Here is a 16,321-nt window from a genome sequence, read left to right as displayed (position 1 = left end):
GTTTATTGAAGAACCAGAGGCAATCGTTGACCGAAAGACTAGGAAGTTGCGACACATGATGGTCAAGTTAGTGCTTGTCCGATGGAAACACACGAATGGGCCGAATCTCACCTGGGAGACGGAGAGTGACATGATGAGTCGCTACCCGCATTTGTTTGTTGATGTGTCATTCCGGGGACGAAATCATTCTAAGGTGGAGAGAATTGTAACGCATGTGTTTCCGGGCTTGTCATTAATAGCGATGTAATAGTCTAAGTTAACCTTTGTAACCCGTTTCGAAAGAATAGAAGTGTATTATTTGAGTATTATGTGTTTTGTGCTTAATTTTGTGTCTTAATTGAATTAAGTATGAAAATAAGCATCAAAATGAAATGTTAGATAAAGCCGATATCTATGGATAATGTTGTAGTAGTTGAAACGAGGTTTTCGAATATTTAAAGAATGCCGAAATCCGAGTTATAACGAAGAAGTTATGACCTGTCGAAGTTTTGCGACAGAACCGACACGACGTTGAATGACGTAAATAGTGAATTTATGTTAGAGCGATATTTAACCTTAGTGATCTACACGAATGTCGTAGAGTTCGTTAAACCGAGAGCATGCATAAAAAGAATGCGCAAATTTGACTTCGTATGAGGAGGTTATGATTTTGTTAAGTTCCAGCTAAGCAGTATGCAGCCTGAAACTCGAATTCGAGATCGAGTGATTGTTGGTCACAACAATCTAAATGAGAAATGAAGATCTCGTTGATACTAGTGCAAGGGTGAAAAGACAGACGAAAACGGACGTCAGATAAAGAAGTTATGAATTTATAACAGAGTTTTCATGTCCCGGCCTACTAGAAGTATATAATAAAAATAAAGTCAAAATTAGCCGACGGAGTCTAAATGAAAGTTGTAGAGCATAGTGTCACCTTCGTGTGGATATAAAGAATGTAGAAAATGGAGCTCGTACGTGAAAGTTACGCAATTTTGAAGTTTGATTAATCGGGTTACGCTAAGCGTAATGGAGTACGCCCAGCGTACCCGGAACCGCCTCAGCTACGCATACAGTGACGTCACTCGAGCCATACGCACGCCATGACATCGAAGTACGCCCAGCGTAACCAAGATTACGCGCAACATAATCGAGGTTTCCAGCCCTTATAAAAGGAAGTCGAGGGCAACCGATTCTTTTGCCCAAATTCGCTTCTCTCTCTCCCATTTTGCATCGTTTTGCATCCAAGTTATATCCCTAAGCCCCGGTATAATTCCCGAGCCCCGAAGATCCCGAGAAGTGAGATTCCCGAGCCGAAGCTCTACCCGTGAGGAGCCCGGTTTTTTGTGAAGATCTTCCAGATCTACCGAAGAATACTACTTCTACAAGTCGTAGTGTTGTCCGATCATCTTCTGATCAGGTGAGTGTGTAGTTACTTTCTTCTAACACATAATTACGAAGTATTTTATACGAAATACATGTTATGTGTATATTTTGTTGTCATATGTGTGAATGTATATTCACTTTCTTCTATCTCATGGATATGATTTATTCTCTATGAAATACGTGTTATGTGTATGTGTCTCATTTGTTGTTTGGAATATGTATTGAATGAGGATGCTATACAGGTTGTAAACTATGTATAAAAATATATATTTTTATCTACCAATATGTTGGGTAGAACATGGGTAGATAGTTGATGTGTGATAAACAGATGAGAGGCCTCGATGTTGTTGTTGTTGATCTAGTTATTTAGCAGAGTATGGATAACGACCACAGACTCTTTCTAGACAGTCTTGTGGAATGCTAGCAGGCTCATAATTTGTAGGTGTTGTGAACGATGAGTTCACCGGTGTACTCTATCCCCCTAATGGTTTCCTTTAGGACATCTACTGTTGAGGAAACCGCTTTGCAGTAATGTCCGTCCCGATGAAAATCCTAGATTAGGTCCCTTGAGATAGATGTTGTTTTAGGGACATAAAGTGAGGATAACGGGAATGGTAATCGGATTATTGTTGGTTGGTGAAATTAAATATAATCATTTATTGCGGGTTGAAAACCCTATATGCTCACCAGGCTCCCAAGCCTGACCCACTCAGTTTATTTGTAATACAGGTAGTGGCGCGAGGGCATAAGATGGATGAATCATCAAGTTATTTTGTTTATTAGACCAGTTGTTATATGTAACTGTTGTATGGTGTATCTTTTGTTGTTTATGCTTTTGTGTCTGTATCGGAACATGACATCCCGAGTTTTGATTATATAATGAAAATACATTTCTTTATGAAATGCTTTGGTAAATATTATTTTATCATACTTTGTTTTTGGGAACAAATTCCGAAACTCTTTTAAATCAAAAGGATTTACTCTGAAATTATCTTAAAAGCATAAATGAAACCAGTCTTTCTGGCCGTGATTTTGGGGATGTCACAACGAAAACCCTAGTTCCATCCCAATTTCTTTTATTTATTGCTAACGTGTTATTTTCAGAAATCAAATGGAAGCATTTAGCATACGAATTTTGAAGAAATAGGGATAAAGGGATGGAGTGTATCTGGTAGGGACAAAACACCGATGTTGATATTCATAAATTGATAAGACCACTGATTTGATATTCAACGAGAAAGGGAGTGGTGGATCGTGAAGTAGGATACAAGGGTGGAGGCATTTGGTGGTAAAGAAGAGGCCGAAGGCTTGGAATGTTAATGGCGGAGTTGGTGGTGTCGAGGGGAGAGAACATTGATGTTGGTTCCTTCATTGGTGTGGAAACCCCACGATCTACGTTTTTTTCCACCGATTCACTTTCTGAGAGAGGGTAGAGTAGAGAAGTGAAACAATTTCATAAATACACCAATTTCTAGATAGTGGTAGTGGTTATGATTCTCGTTTAACATCTATAGCTACAGGAAGGGTGTCATCTATTTCAATGGAGGCTATCAACAATTTCAATGGATGGCAGTCGAAATTGGGTGGATGGATTCAATGGAGGGCAGTCACAAGTTTATGGAGAAAACCCATATCTAATATTTGTTGAGGCAAGAAAATCAAGGCTTCTTACTTCTTTCGTTGATTGTAGGCTTCACTAATGATTATGCTTTTCGGTTAGAAGAGAGAAGACGAGAAAAATAGTGTACTAGTGATAACATATGAAGGGAAAATATAGTGGGGTGATGGAGATGAACGAGGTAGACTGAAGAAAAGGTTGGGTGGGACTTAAATATAATTAAACATTTTCTTTTTAATTACTTTTGAATTAAAAAATAATTAAAATAATCAATAGGGGTATTTTGTTCTTTTTAAGTCAACCGGGGACCAAATATGCTAAAAAAATATACTACAGATACGGTGCGATTGCAAAAAAAAGAAAAAAAATCGGGACCATTTACAAAATTTTGTTAAATCACATGGCATTTTCAGTCATTTGTTCTACCAAAAAATATGACTTAATATTATAATTTACTTTCATTAGTCAACTCAAAGATGATTTCATGACAAATGTTCTATTCACACCACAAAAAAGGATGAATAGTAACTCTGCAATGTAAATGAAAGAAATTGAGACATCGATAATAAAAGTTAATCAATTTGATATTATGTATTTATTCTTAATACACAAGGAAAGAAAGAAATTTAAAGTTGTACCCAACTTTTAAATCAAGATTTACAAATTAAATTTTCAAGTCAACATAATTCATATAATAAATTACTAACTACACATAAATATCATATTCAAAAATTATTGTTTTGTCTTACCAAGAGGGACACTTGAAGTTGGTGAATCTGGTCTCGACTTTCCCCCTCATAAAATACATCAATATGTTCATGATTGGTAGAGTTGAAAAAGCAAAAAATTAAAGGTTTTTCTCTACCTTCTTTGGACTCGGGTAAAAAGATACATAGTAGATTCGGGTCAACGATATGTGTCTGTAAAACACATCTCAAAATCAGGATCATACACATACAAATACACACTTGTAAGATTTTGAGCTCCAAAAAAACCTTCATATGCATATGAATTTGCAGTCAAAATAAATCTGTGTTTTTGAACAAAGACAATCACTTCACCACATCAACAAGTAAAGGTGAACCAATCAAAACTTTTTTTTTTAAAAAAAAAAAAACTTAATCAAAACGATTAAATACATGAGTGAATATGTTGTTTGCGAACCCTGTGCACATTCAAATTAAATCCGAATGGAAACAAATCAAACGACATAACCTTATACCTGTATTAATCGGATTTCGAGATGGACACTATATCACAAAAACTTGTTCTATCATTCAATCTCTTTCTTAGACTCTGGTAGTAAGAATTTAGATTTGAATAACAGAAAGTTTAAAGATTATTGTACTAGTTAAGGATCTTCACACAAACAAAGATGAAGAACAACTTTAATTTAAGGATTCAATCCGTCTAGGGCTTGAATAAACAAAACAATACTCAGAAGGGAAAGAAATTAATCAAGGAAGATCCTGTTCGAAATGACGCTTTCCTGGTCTTCTTTTGCACCTGTGTCGATGTCGGCAGAGAAAATGGAAGCAATTGGAAGCGGTGGTAGGTTCGTTTGATATTGAAGATCGATGAGTCGGTAGGTCTGGGCGGAAGATATTAGAATTAATATGGATGAGGGACTAAAGATCCCGGTCTTCTTTTGCACCTGTGTCGATGTCAGTAGAGAAAAGGGAAGCAATTGGACGCGGTAGCGAGTTCGTTTGATGTTGAAGATCGATGAGTCGGTGGGTTTGGGCGGAAGTTACTAGAATTAATATGTATGAGGGACTAATGTTGCAAATGTCACAAAGTGTTGTTGCCAATATCTAAAAGCATCAAAAATGTACTATTCATAACTCTTTCTAGAATATATATATATATATATATATATATATATATATATATATATATATATATATATATATATATATATATATATATATATATATATATAATTGCAGGTTTATTTTTTATATTAGCATTAGTAAAAAAATTATCTTTCACCCATGATTTTAGTTTACTTATGTTTATGCAATATTGACTCCCTTTCATGATAATAGTTCACTCTAGTACTAACACCTATATAATGTTTATTAGTTTAGGCTACACTGAAGATTAATGAATATTCCTTTAATTGGATTTAATACGAACCAAAAGATTGTGTTTAAGTAGTTGATTGGTTAAAAAAACTGGTCAAATGTCTTTTCCTTGTAATTTTTCTATATGTTGCTTTGTTAGAGGCCTCTTCATAATATGAGTATTAAAAAAGGTTACATATTGTTGCTAGAGGCCTCTTCATAAAAAGAGTATATTAAGGGTATAAATATGTATAAATACAACCCTATAGATGCACAAGATCGGTTTTACTACCTCTTGGACCGGTTTTTAACCGCTTCAGTGTTTTATGGTCAAATGGTAAGTCGTTTTCCTCCAAACCAGTTTTGGACAATGAAATGTAAACTTGGTATAACTATTTGTAACCGGTATAATATGGTTTTCATTGATTATTTTCCTCCTTTGATATGTAATCAGTTTCAATTATTTGATCCTAATATAAGTTTTAACTTCTAAATGTGATCCAATTAAATTTGATCGACTACATCAATTAAATTTGATTATTTTCCTCCTTTGATATGTAATCAGTTCTCAAAAATAAGGTTTTATTAAATCCGGTTTGGATCGGATCCGGATCTAAAATTTTATTGTGTACTTCTAGTAAGTAGACCGTTAGTCTAAATGATAGGTGGATTATTTAACTGAAGTGAAATGTGGCCTTGAGCTCGTAAGTTATCAAAAGAAATAAGATAATCTGGGCCAAAGCCCAGGTTTCTTAAAACATTAGTCAGACCATCTGTAGCCTGTATGATCACTAGATTTGTAGTCATGGTTCTTAAAAATCTAATATATACTTTCTTCTACAATTTTGCAATAAGAAAATAAAGTTTAGTTAAACTCATTTACATGAATATCAAGTAATGAAACACGAGTTTTTCATCCGCATTCGAGTTATATATTTCGATACTTAAATTTCTAATTAGATTCATTGTTACGAGTTTATCTTTTCATTACCTTCGTGTCATAATTGGGTACCCAATCATACATGTCTTCGAATAGAAATAATTATCGAAAGAAATTATTCGCACCCGTCGTTTGACGCGGGTAAACGGCTAATATGTGTGAAAATAAATTTTCTTTTCTTAATTGAAGATGCACATTTTCTTTTGTGATCAAAATTCCTTTTGGATTTTGGATTTTGAATAAGAGTTAACTACCTAAAACAATATATATTCATTTTTATTTTTATTTTTCCTCTAAAAATATCTTTCACCATGTTCGTCAATACGTCAGTAGACATTTATATAAACATATATTATTTAATATGAATTCGTTTCACCGTGTACTCTTTTAGTGGAAAGCTATAACTGAATAAACCTTTTGGAGTACAATGGCTAATCAAAAATTTAATAAAGGCCATCTACTTTTTCAGCCATAAGAACAATGTGTTTGCGTTCCATTACATGTATGATTGGGTACCCAAGTATGACACGGAGGTAATAAAAAGGTAAAGTCGTAACAATGAATCTAATTTGTTTTGGAAGATGATAACTTGTCAGTTGGAAGCTAACCCATTTAGGTAGATTATTTTGGGTTTAAAACAAAAATATAATGTTGTTTCAGTTAAAAAAAAGTTGTGTGAAAATAAATTTTATTTTCTTATTTAAAGATATACATTTTCTTTTGTGATCAAAATTCCTTTTGAATTTTGAATAAGAGTTAACTACCTCAAACAACATATATTCATTTTTTTTTTTTAATTTTCCTCTAAAAATATCTTTCACCATGTTCATCAATACGTCAGTAGACATTTATATAAATATATATTATTTAATAAGAATTCGTTTCACCGTGTTCACCTTTAGTGGAAAGCTATAACTGGATAAATCTTTTGGGATACAATGGCTAATCAAAAAATTTAATAAAGGCAATCTACTTTTTCACCCATAAGAACAATGTGCTTACGTTCCATTACAAACAAAAACATCAGAAAAGTTTGAAAAAATGATAAATATTAAATAATAAGCGGTTAGAAGTTAAAAAAGTAAAAGAATAATTATATTTACCATAAATATCATACTTTTCAATGTTCTTAATAACTAAATAAGACCTCAATATCAAAGTGCTTTTGTTATATCTAAATAACAATATAAAAAGTTTAAACATTAATTCAAGTGTAATAAACTATAGGACTTTAATATTCTTGGTCCTAAAGATTAAAAAAAAATAAAAACCTTGTATTTAAAAAGATTCATACATTTGAGTTTTCAGGTGAGTAATGTGGGTCAAGAGGACCTTAAATTCATGTGTGATCTAAAAAACTCCATTTTTTAAGATAATTATTAAACAAAGAAATAAAAACTACCGGAGGAATTGAAATATGACGCTAACAACTTACTCCTTATTCTTCAACATGTAATTTAGGCGTTACGGTCCAATATTTTACTTCATCTGATTTTCCGTTTGAAAGGTTTAAAAGTTACCGCCAATAATGTCTTTGACCATTAGCATTTGTATCTTTTTTTTGGATTATTTGCAATAGTAGACTTCAAATTCATATTTTGATATCCAATTTCAAGTTTTTCAATAAAAATAGATTTTTTTTTCCAGATATAAATACACACAAATCACAACTTTTTTTTCGGTACACATACACACATCTCCAATTTCTAATTTTTACCAATTTATTTAAACCCTATTGGAACATTTAGGCACACACAACAAACATCAAGACACATCAGTGGCCATAGAACACACAACACACATTTTAATTCTTGCATTAGTCCATGTATTATGAAAACTTATTCTATTCTTCCTGTTACAACAGTGTCTAGGTAAAGAAAATATTTAGAAGACTGTAAACTGAATAGTCTTTTAAAGTAGCATGCCTAATAAAAAATCAATAAAACTTTAATGATGCAAAAAATACAACAATTAAAAAACAGTCAAAATGAGAGTGAAAAAACTATCAAAGAATAATGAAAATAATGTCAAAAAACAACTAAAAATTGTTGGAAAAGTATTAGGTATTAAATAAAAAAATAGCAATGAAAGTTTCTTAGTTTATTATATCATATCACTTCCATTTTTTATACAAAAACATACGGCTTTCAATTGGATTTCTTAACAAACAATAATAATAACAAGTGGGGAAACCCCGCTCCGCGGGGTTCGGTTAAGACCGGGGTTAGATGGGGAACCCCGCTTTGCAGGGTACGGATTAGTTAACAATATAGAAGATAAATAATTCGATTCATCTTTAAATTAATAGTCGAAGATAAAAAAAAAAAAAAAAAAAAAAAAAAAAAAAAAAAAAAAAAAAAAAAGCCTACCACACCATCCCAAATAAAATTACACCCCACACTCAGCTTCTTGTTCGAAGACATACCAATGTCCCGACCAGAACCTAAGAAATCATCCACATCACCATATGTTATCATTGTCCTCTGCACACAGTACAACGGTAGATATACAAATTAAGAATCATAAGCATAATTGCTTAGAATCTAAAGGTATATTGGTTTTATACAGCCAAGATATTGAAGAAATTCATGGAACTAAAAACATGAATACCATAGAAAATGAGGAAAATGTTCCATGAAAAATTACTATTTGTGCAACAAAAATTTCAAGCTATATCAAACTATCAATAACAAAATCAAAATCAACTAAACTTCATTACTGTTTCTTGTATTAATGTCGACTAAGATATGAAAACCATTGTTTTCCTGTGAGCCATTGGCCTCTAGTTAAGTGAAGCTTTAAATTGCTTTACATCACCTACCCAATGAAGACCATCCATGAAATGTTGTTCTGAAGCATGAAGACCAATTTTCCTGAATATGAACTGAAATGATGGAATGATTTAATTTATTAATAAAAGTTTATAATTAGTAGTGTTTTGATATATCAGTTGGCCACAAACAATGTAATTAGATAAATAGCTAACAAAACAGTTAATGTAGTGTTTCTTCAATGGATTCTGAAATAAAACCCATTTAAGAAATGAAATTATTATCATAATCCGAACTGTGACGTTTGATTCCATAAAAGGTAAAATTAAAAAAAAGGATTAAAATAAAATTAACACTTTCATTACTTTTGGAAGTTAACAGGTGCTATTAAATCAACAATAAAATAATAGAAAGAATTTGGGAAAGAACATTTGTTGCTAGATCAACAATAAAACAATGGAAAGAATATGTAAACAAAGGTTTGAAAACACAGAAAAAGAGCAATGTAAATGATTTTTTTTGAACCACAACGCATTTGTTTAAACTTTTGTAGTGAATGAAAGTAGGATGCTATATTAGGAAAATATAATGAAAAAAAAAATCAAAGTATGTTAGTACCTCTTAACACCAAAAACCGAGTGTCGGTTTGGCCGTGTGAGGCTCCTTTTGCCCCTTCACTTCACGGATATGGATATTTACTGAATTAGTTATCCTTATGTGTTGTTAATTTCCTCTTCAAATCAAATTGAAAAAAATACTATCTGTTTAAATTTAAATGTCACTTATCTCTAACAATAATTTTAAAAAAGTCAAGGAGTTTACCGCTATATTTAGAACCGCTTGATACTTTACTTGTGCTGATGTGGCAGTGTTAGCAGTTACTGACAATTGAATTGTGCTGATGCATATTAGTTAACATCGTTTAATTAAAATAAAATGGAAAGTGAAAAAAAAGTATAGAATAATCTAAAGAAGTCCAAAATATGAAAGAGAAACCTACTGTAGAGGTGGGTTTTAATATGTTGAAAATTACTTATGAGACCGGGGGCTTTAAGAAACAGCAGGTACTCCTAATAGTCCATGAACAGAAAATCTTGTAGATTCTACTAACAGAAACCTATGGGAGCATGGATTTTTTAATTCAAATATATGGAAAGAAAGTTAGATATAAGGTGAAATGTCGTAAAAATATCCACTAACATGTACAGACCGATTAACATAAAATACTTGTAATTTAATTTATAAATGATAAGCTATGGAGAACATTTCAAGTAGAATTGAACCCAAAACCGAGGGTTTAGGGAAAGGGATATATATGCCTTCACTATACCTTCCTCCTTTGATTCAAAGTAGAAATTTCTCAACTATAAACATAATAATATAAACAAAAAAACGATGATTTTTTAGTAGTGAATGGATATAAACAAAACAGAAGCGGATGCATTTTCAGTCTATCTTAATGTCATCTTCGACATAGTTATATACGTAGGGTGGAGTTTTGTTTTTTTTTTTTTTTTTTTTTTTTTTTTGCAACTTTTCAATAGACAACTAAAGAAAAAAAACATAATGGTCACGTACATAAACTTCCTAAATTTGAAAAACTAAGTATGTTTGTCCAGGTCTATTCCCAAAAAACAAAAAATACTTTCAACAACCTTGTTTATAATATCATTATATTTCCATTGTTATCATTTTAATACGTTTTACAATATTGTTTTCCATTCCATCCAAGGGTATTTATAGAAAGAAAATAAATTGAACAGGTGATGCATCAATTAGAAGGGAAGGCACATTATCACCTAAAAAACGATCATCGAGCCCTGAAAGTGACATGGTTAAACCACCAGTCCTGTTTTGTTGCCTATCACTCTCACAAATGATAAATGAGTCAAAAAGAGATAAGATCTGAAATTGTCCCTGTATTTTTTTTAACAATTTATAAAAAAAATACAAAAAAATACAAAAAAAAAAAAAAAAAAAAAAAAAAAAAAAAAAAAAACTGATTTTATAGATAATCTATGGCACCATTAGGTGATAGAATGCACACACTTTTCCTGCAATTATGAGAAAATCACATGAATTTTGCCAAAACATCATGTATGTATATAAAAATTATGTAAGCTAATGATGGTGAACAATAGTAAAAATTACCTATATTCTCTGACTGGGACTAAGCATTTAGATGATCTGTGTTAACTTATAATAGCCAAAGAAGGACAATAATGAGCAAATATAATGTAATTGGAAACTCATTTTAGCTTTTTTTTTTTTGGTTAAATAATAGAAATATACTGTTAATAAGGGATAGAAAGAACTGATCAATTTTCTATTACATAATATTGCACATGGAGAGTAATGCATTTGGACTTTCTCCGGTCATCCACCCCATAGTCAACACCCTTTTTCGAATCAAATAGTCAAATAGTTTCGGTACGCGAATATATGTAGATGGTGAATGACCTTCCTGCATATTATTTTGAGAAACCACAGATGAAATAACCAAATAAGTAGATATATAAATAATTAATGTTTTATAAAAAACACTATAAATTCTGCAACATTTGCAGCATGTAAGGTATGGTCCAACTCCCCCACCAAGACAAACCAGAAACATGTCATCACCATCCATAACCAGCTATATGGATATACTTAATAAAAACATAAACTTATCTCCTAAACTTTCAAACATTCTTAATTTAATCAAATAACAAAGTAAAAGGGCTCTATCTATTTACCTATGAGCCACATATCACAAACGACAAAAATAATAAATTTATCTGCTAAACTTTCAAACATTCTTAATTTAATCAAATAACAAAGTAAAAGGGCTTTATCTATTTACCTATGAGCCACATATCACAAACGACAAAAATACTAAATTCGACCTTTGATAGTTTCTATAACCTTCAAAGGTTGCAAGCGAATGACAGAAGCAGTCTATGCCTGCAACAACAACAAATTAATAAGTATACCCCATGGAGATATTAAACTTGTTTTATAGGTAAATAAAATATAACCATTAATGATGTACCATCCAATAGTCTTCGTGAAGTTACAGTATGTAATAAAGGATTCCATTTGTTGATTATGACCAGAAGTGTAGAATATAGTGGCCATGTAGTGCCTAAGTTATGGACACCATGTGGTCTTAAAAAGATTTGCAGTTTTGCAGTAAGACTAATTATTAGTATACCTGTATCAGGATAAAAAAAAGGTGTTGAAATCTATACCATACTACTTGATTGTTTTGGAATGTTATTTTTCGTGATTTCAACTTCCCCTTGCACACTTTCTCCAGTCGGATTAAAACTAGACAGCAGCTTCTGGTTAGATTTCTCTTCGCTTTACACATCTGCGAGGTTGAAAGCACAAAAAATTACATTCAAAATCAGAAATTAGAAAAAAGATATCAATCATTATTGTTGTTTGCTTACCTAAAAAAACCATGGATACAAAACTTCATCTATTTTACCTTAAGGTCCAAAGTTGAAACTGACAATTACAAACTGTTGGTGTTGCTGTAGGATATATATGGAGAAAATTTAGTGGTGGGAAGGATCTAAACCAAGAATCAAAAAAGACAACCTAAGAATATAACCTGAAGTTAAAAACATATAAATATAACCCACCTAGGGTTTGGAAGTGGGACAGCGAACTATTGCACAGAAGGAAGTCGTAAATCACAGACGTATATGAGGAAACAGGGAAGTTGAGACAACGCATCAGAAATGGAAGCGAGAATCAGAAGATTCCCCAAAAACCTGAGCCATGTCCACTTCTGCCAACTACAATGTAACACCTAAATTTTTATAACAATTTTTTTTAACATCGTTTATCTCTTTAACACTTTTAATAAAAATCTCCCTTTTTGTTTAAAATTACAATACATGACTCTTTTGTTCAATCAATTAATGGACCATGATCCTCAAAACAAACGCTTCCTTTGGTATGTACAATCGAGTCGGTGCGGTCCCGTGATCCTGAGAAAACCTGAAACATATAACACAAAACACTGTAAGCACGAAGCTTAGTGACTTCCCCAAAATACCACTCTAACACATATTAGCCACTGAAGGCTATAACTCTGTTGACCCTCTAGTCAGTGTGTCTCAGTGGGACCCCCCAGTCCCAACTCTCTGTAGACCCTTTGGCCCTAACTCTATGGACCCAAAGGTCCTAACTTTGATAACTCTGAATCATGCATATCACAAATCACAATAAATCTCATAAAATAAATAGCATACAAATACACTGGCACATAACTCTAAACCTAACTCTGTGGACCCTTTGGTCCAAGCTCTGTGGACCTTCTGGTCCTCACTCTGATATACACACATCATAAATCACATAGAAATAATGCAGTGCCACACGTTTCATAGATAGCATACAATAACTCTGTCACATAACTTTGTTACCACTCTAGGTAAAGTATAGTGAGAAGACTCACCTGGCAAACAGAAAGCAGATATCCTCACACTTGAATCTCGAACTCGCCACCACCTAACACATAAGGCAAATATCTCTAATTAACACTCGAAGTCTCAACTCTAATTAAACCAGCGATTACTCTTTCCCTCTCTAATCAGATAGCGAGTAAAAAACCATTTTACCCCTCCATGGCCTCAATTACCTATGTTGACCAAACCCCAAAGTCAACAAAAGTCAACTCAAGTCAACGGTCAACTCTGACCAGACTCGGCGAGTACACAGGGGTGACTCGGCGAGTGCAACTATCTTTTGACTCCTCCAAGGCCTCACTCGACTTGTCGAGTAAACCTTCCACTCGACGGGTTTCCACTGGATTCGAATCGCGGGGCAACCCGACTCGACTCGTCGAGTCCAATTATGAACTCGGCGAGTTGCTTTCATGATCATACTCAAACGACCTTCTGAGGTCAGATCTGTTCCTTTAAACCATAGATCCTACCTTCCCAAGCTCAATAAACACGTAAAGGTTCAAACTTTACGGTCATGCTACCCACATATAGCCATAAATGGAGAAATAACCCTTAAAATGATAACCTTAGCTCCAATTTCATAAAGGACTGCATAAAGCTGGGGAATAGGGACTCTCTGGATCTCGCAAGGTCCAGATCTGAAGATATAGACACAAGAGGGCATCACATACTCCAGATCTCTTACCAAAAGAAGAGGAGAAACCCTAGATTCATGAAATCTATCACCCAAACGAAGATGGACATGAATCCTTACCTCTCACAGCAGCTCTGAATGAGATGATGGAAGATTTGAGTCCCACAAGACATCCTAGCTCGAAATCCATCCTTCCCTTTGCTAAGACACACCAAAAGATGATGAACTAGCCCTCCTCTTGCACCACATGCTTTCTCTCTGCTCTCTAGGGTTTCTCAGGGTGTAATGGACGCAAATGAAGGCCATAAGGACCTTTAAATAGGTCCCAAACCCAAGAAATTAGGGTTTCTCTGCCCAGCACCTACTCGGCGAGTCCCTCTTCTGACTCGTTGAGTCCACTCATTAAATCCGCTTGAGAAGCCCGACTCAACTCGGCGAGTTGGATCCTCAACTCGTTGAGTCTTTCCTTTAATCCCAAGATTAACCTACACCATAATAACCCTATGAATCCAAATGTTTCAATTCTCCCCCACTCGAATTAGATTTCGCCCTCGAAATCATTCCTCCGTACACAACTCTGGATACTGCTCACGCATCTCTCGCTCCGGCTCCCAAGTCAGCTCGGACCCCTTCCAATGTTGCCACTGGACCTGCACCAGGGGCACTTCCTTGTTCCTCAGAACCTTGATCTTCCGATCCATAATCGCAACCGGTCACTCAACATAGTTCAGGCTCGCATCCATTGGAATATCCTCTAATGGTACCACTTCTGACTCATTGGCTATACACTTCCTCAACTGCGATACGTGAAAGGTGTCATGAATCTGGCCCAACTCTGCAGGTAGCTCCAACCGGTAGGCTACCCTGCCTACCCTCGCAATCACTCGGAATGGGCCAATATATCGGGGTCCCAACTTGCCCCTCTTCTTGAACCGGATCACTCCTTTCCAAGGAGATACCTTCAGGAGTACGAAGTCACCGACCTGGAACTCGAGCTCTGACCGTCGTCTGTCCGCATACCTCTTCTGATGGATCTGGGCCGTCAGCAACCTCTGTCTGACCTGCTGAATCTGCTCGGTCATCTGAAGCACAATCTTTATACTACCCATCACACGTTGCCCTACCTCTCCCCAACAAATGGGAGTCCGACAACTCCTCCCATACAACAGCTCAAAGGGTGGCATACCAATGCTCGAATGATGGCTGTTGTTATAGGAAAACTTAGCCAAGGGTAAGTACGTGTCCCAACTCCCTCCGAAATCCAATACACATGCCCAAAGCATGTCCTCGAGCGTCTGAATCGTCCGATCGCTTTGTCCGTCAGTCTGTGGGTGGTATGCGGTACTAAAATGCAGCCTCATACCCAACTCATCATGGAATTTCTTCTAGAACCTGGAAGTGAAACGTACATCTCGATCTAAGACAATCGAGATCGGTACTCCGTGCCACGATACCACCTCCCATAGTACAACTCTGCCAAGCTCTCCGCAGAAGAGCTCTCACTGACTTCCTCTTTGCATCAACTATCTTAGCCCTGTGACACACAAGTCACAAAATTCTCAAACGAAAACTACAATCCAACCAAAAATCAACTTAGCCCTGACAGAGACGAGACCCCAGTCTCGCCCCTGGTTCAACCACCAGGCTCTAAAACTCAATACTAGGGCTACTCAAGCCTAAAACTCTTCTGCATCATACACTGATCGGAGAACACTCCATCATCACACTCTCTTGCTGTCTAGTGAGTAATATGGCTCCCCGCAACATCACAACAGCCTCTAACTAGTGAGTACGACGGCTCCCCGTAGCACCACAACACCAACTGACTAGTGAGTACTACGGCTCCCCGTAGTACCACGACTCCCTCTCTCTGACTTGTGAGTACTACGGCTCCCCGTAGCATCACAACACCCTCTGACTGGTGAATACTACGGCTCCTCGTAGTATCATGACTCCCTCTCTCTGAATTGTGAGTACTACGACTCCCCGTATCATCACAACACCCTCTGACTAGTGAATACTACAGCTCCCCGTAACTCCAACCCATACTCTCATTCTCATTACAATGCCACACTACGTCCACTAACTCATGCTCCGTAGACTATTATAGATAGCTACACACACTTGTCCCAAATATGCATCACAGACTCTGGCGGCAACCGCTATAACAAAATACCTACCTCTACGGAGATCCACTTTCTTAAATAATCCCTCTTGATGTCAATAACCGAAGGGCTCCCACTAGAACCATAGATACATGATACACCACTAGTCGTCTCAAACTCAAGATTCTAAATAACTCCGAAATCGGGACATTATATCCGGGTACCACGGAACACCATTACAGAACATCACAATGTCCTGCCTCAACCACATATCTCCTACTCCCAGCACCATACATATACAACAATACATTTCCTCTAAACGCCATAAATAATTCTTCATTTTACCCAATGCGGAACTTCAGTGTATC

General features: G+C 35.1%; 1 long non-coding RNA gene across 24 annotated transcripts; it reads right to left on the bottom strand.

The window, feature by feature from the left end:
- Positions 1–8,065: 8,065 nt before the first annotated feature.
- On the bottom strand, positions 8,066–12,556 carry LOC111877446 (uncharacterized). Of its 24 annotated transcripts, none has more exons than XR_008224884.1 (9): positions 12,387–12,556; positions 12,192–12,275; positions 11,789–12,109; positions 10,557–11,700; positions 9,758–9,874; positions 9,580–9,655; positions 9,376–9,518; positions 8,808–8,870; positions 8,066–8,469 (listed from the first exon to the last, which is right to left on the bottom strand). It is a non-coding gene; the product is annotated as an uncharacterized LOC111877446 (long non-coding RNA). The 24 variants fall into 24 exon arrangements; XR_008224891.1 differs by having other exon boundaries at positions 9,376–9,455; XR_008224893.1 differs by having other exon boundaries at positions 9,376–9,455; positions 9,580–9,638.
- Positions 12,557–16,321: the final 3,765 nt, after the last annotated feature.

This window comes from Lactuca sativa, chromosome 6, assembly GCF_002870075.4.
Source record: "Lactuca sativa cultivar Salinas chromosome 6, Lsat_Salinas_v11, whole genome shotgun sequence".
NCBI lineage: Eukaryota > Viridiplantae > Streptophyta > Magnoliopsida > Asterales > Asteraceae > Lactuca > Lactuca sativa.
This window is presented reverse-complemented; position numbering and strand designations above follow the sequence as displayed.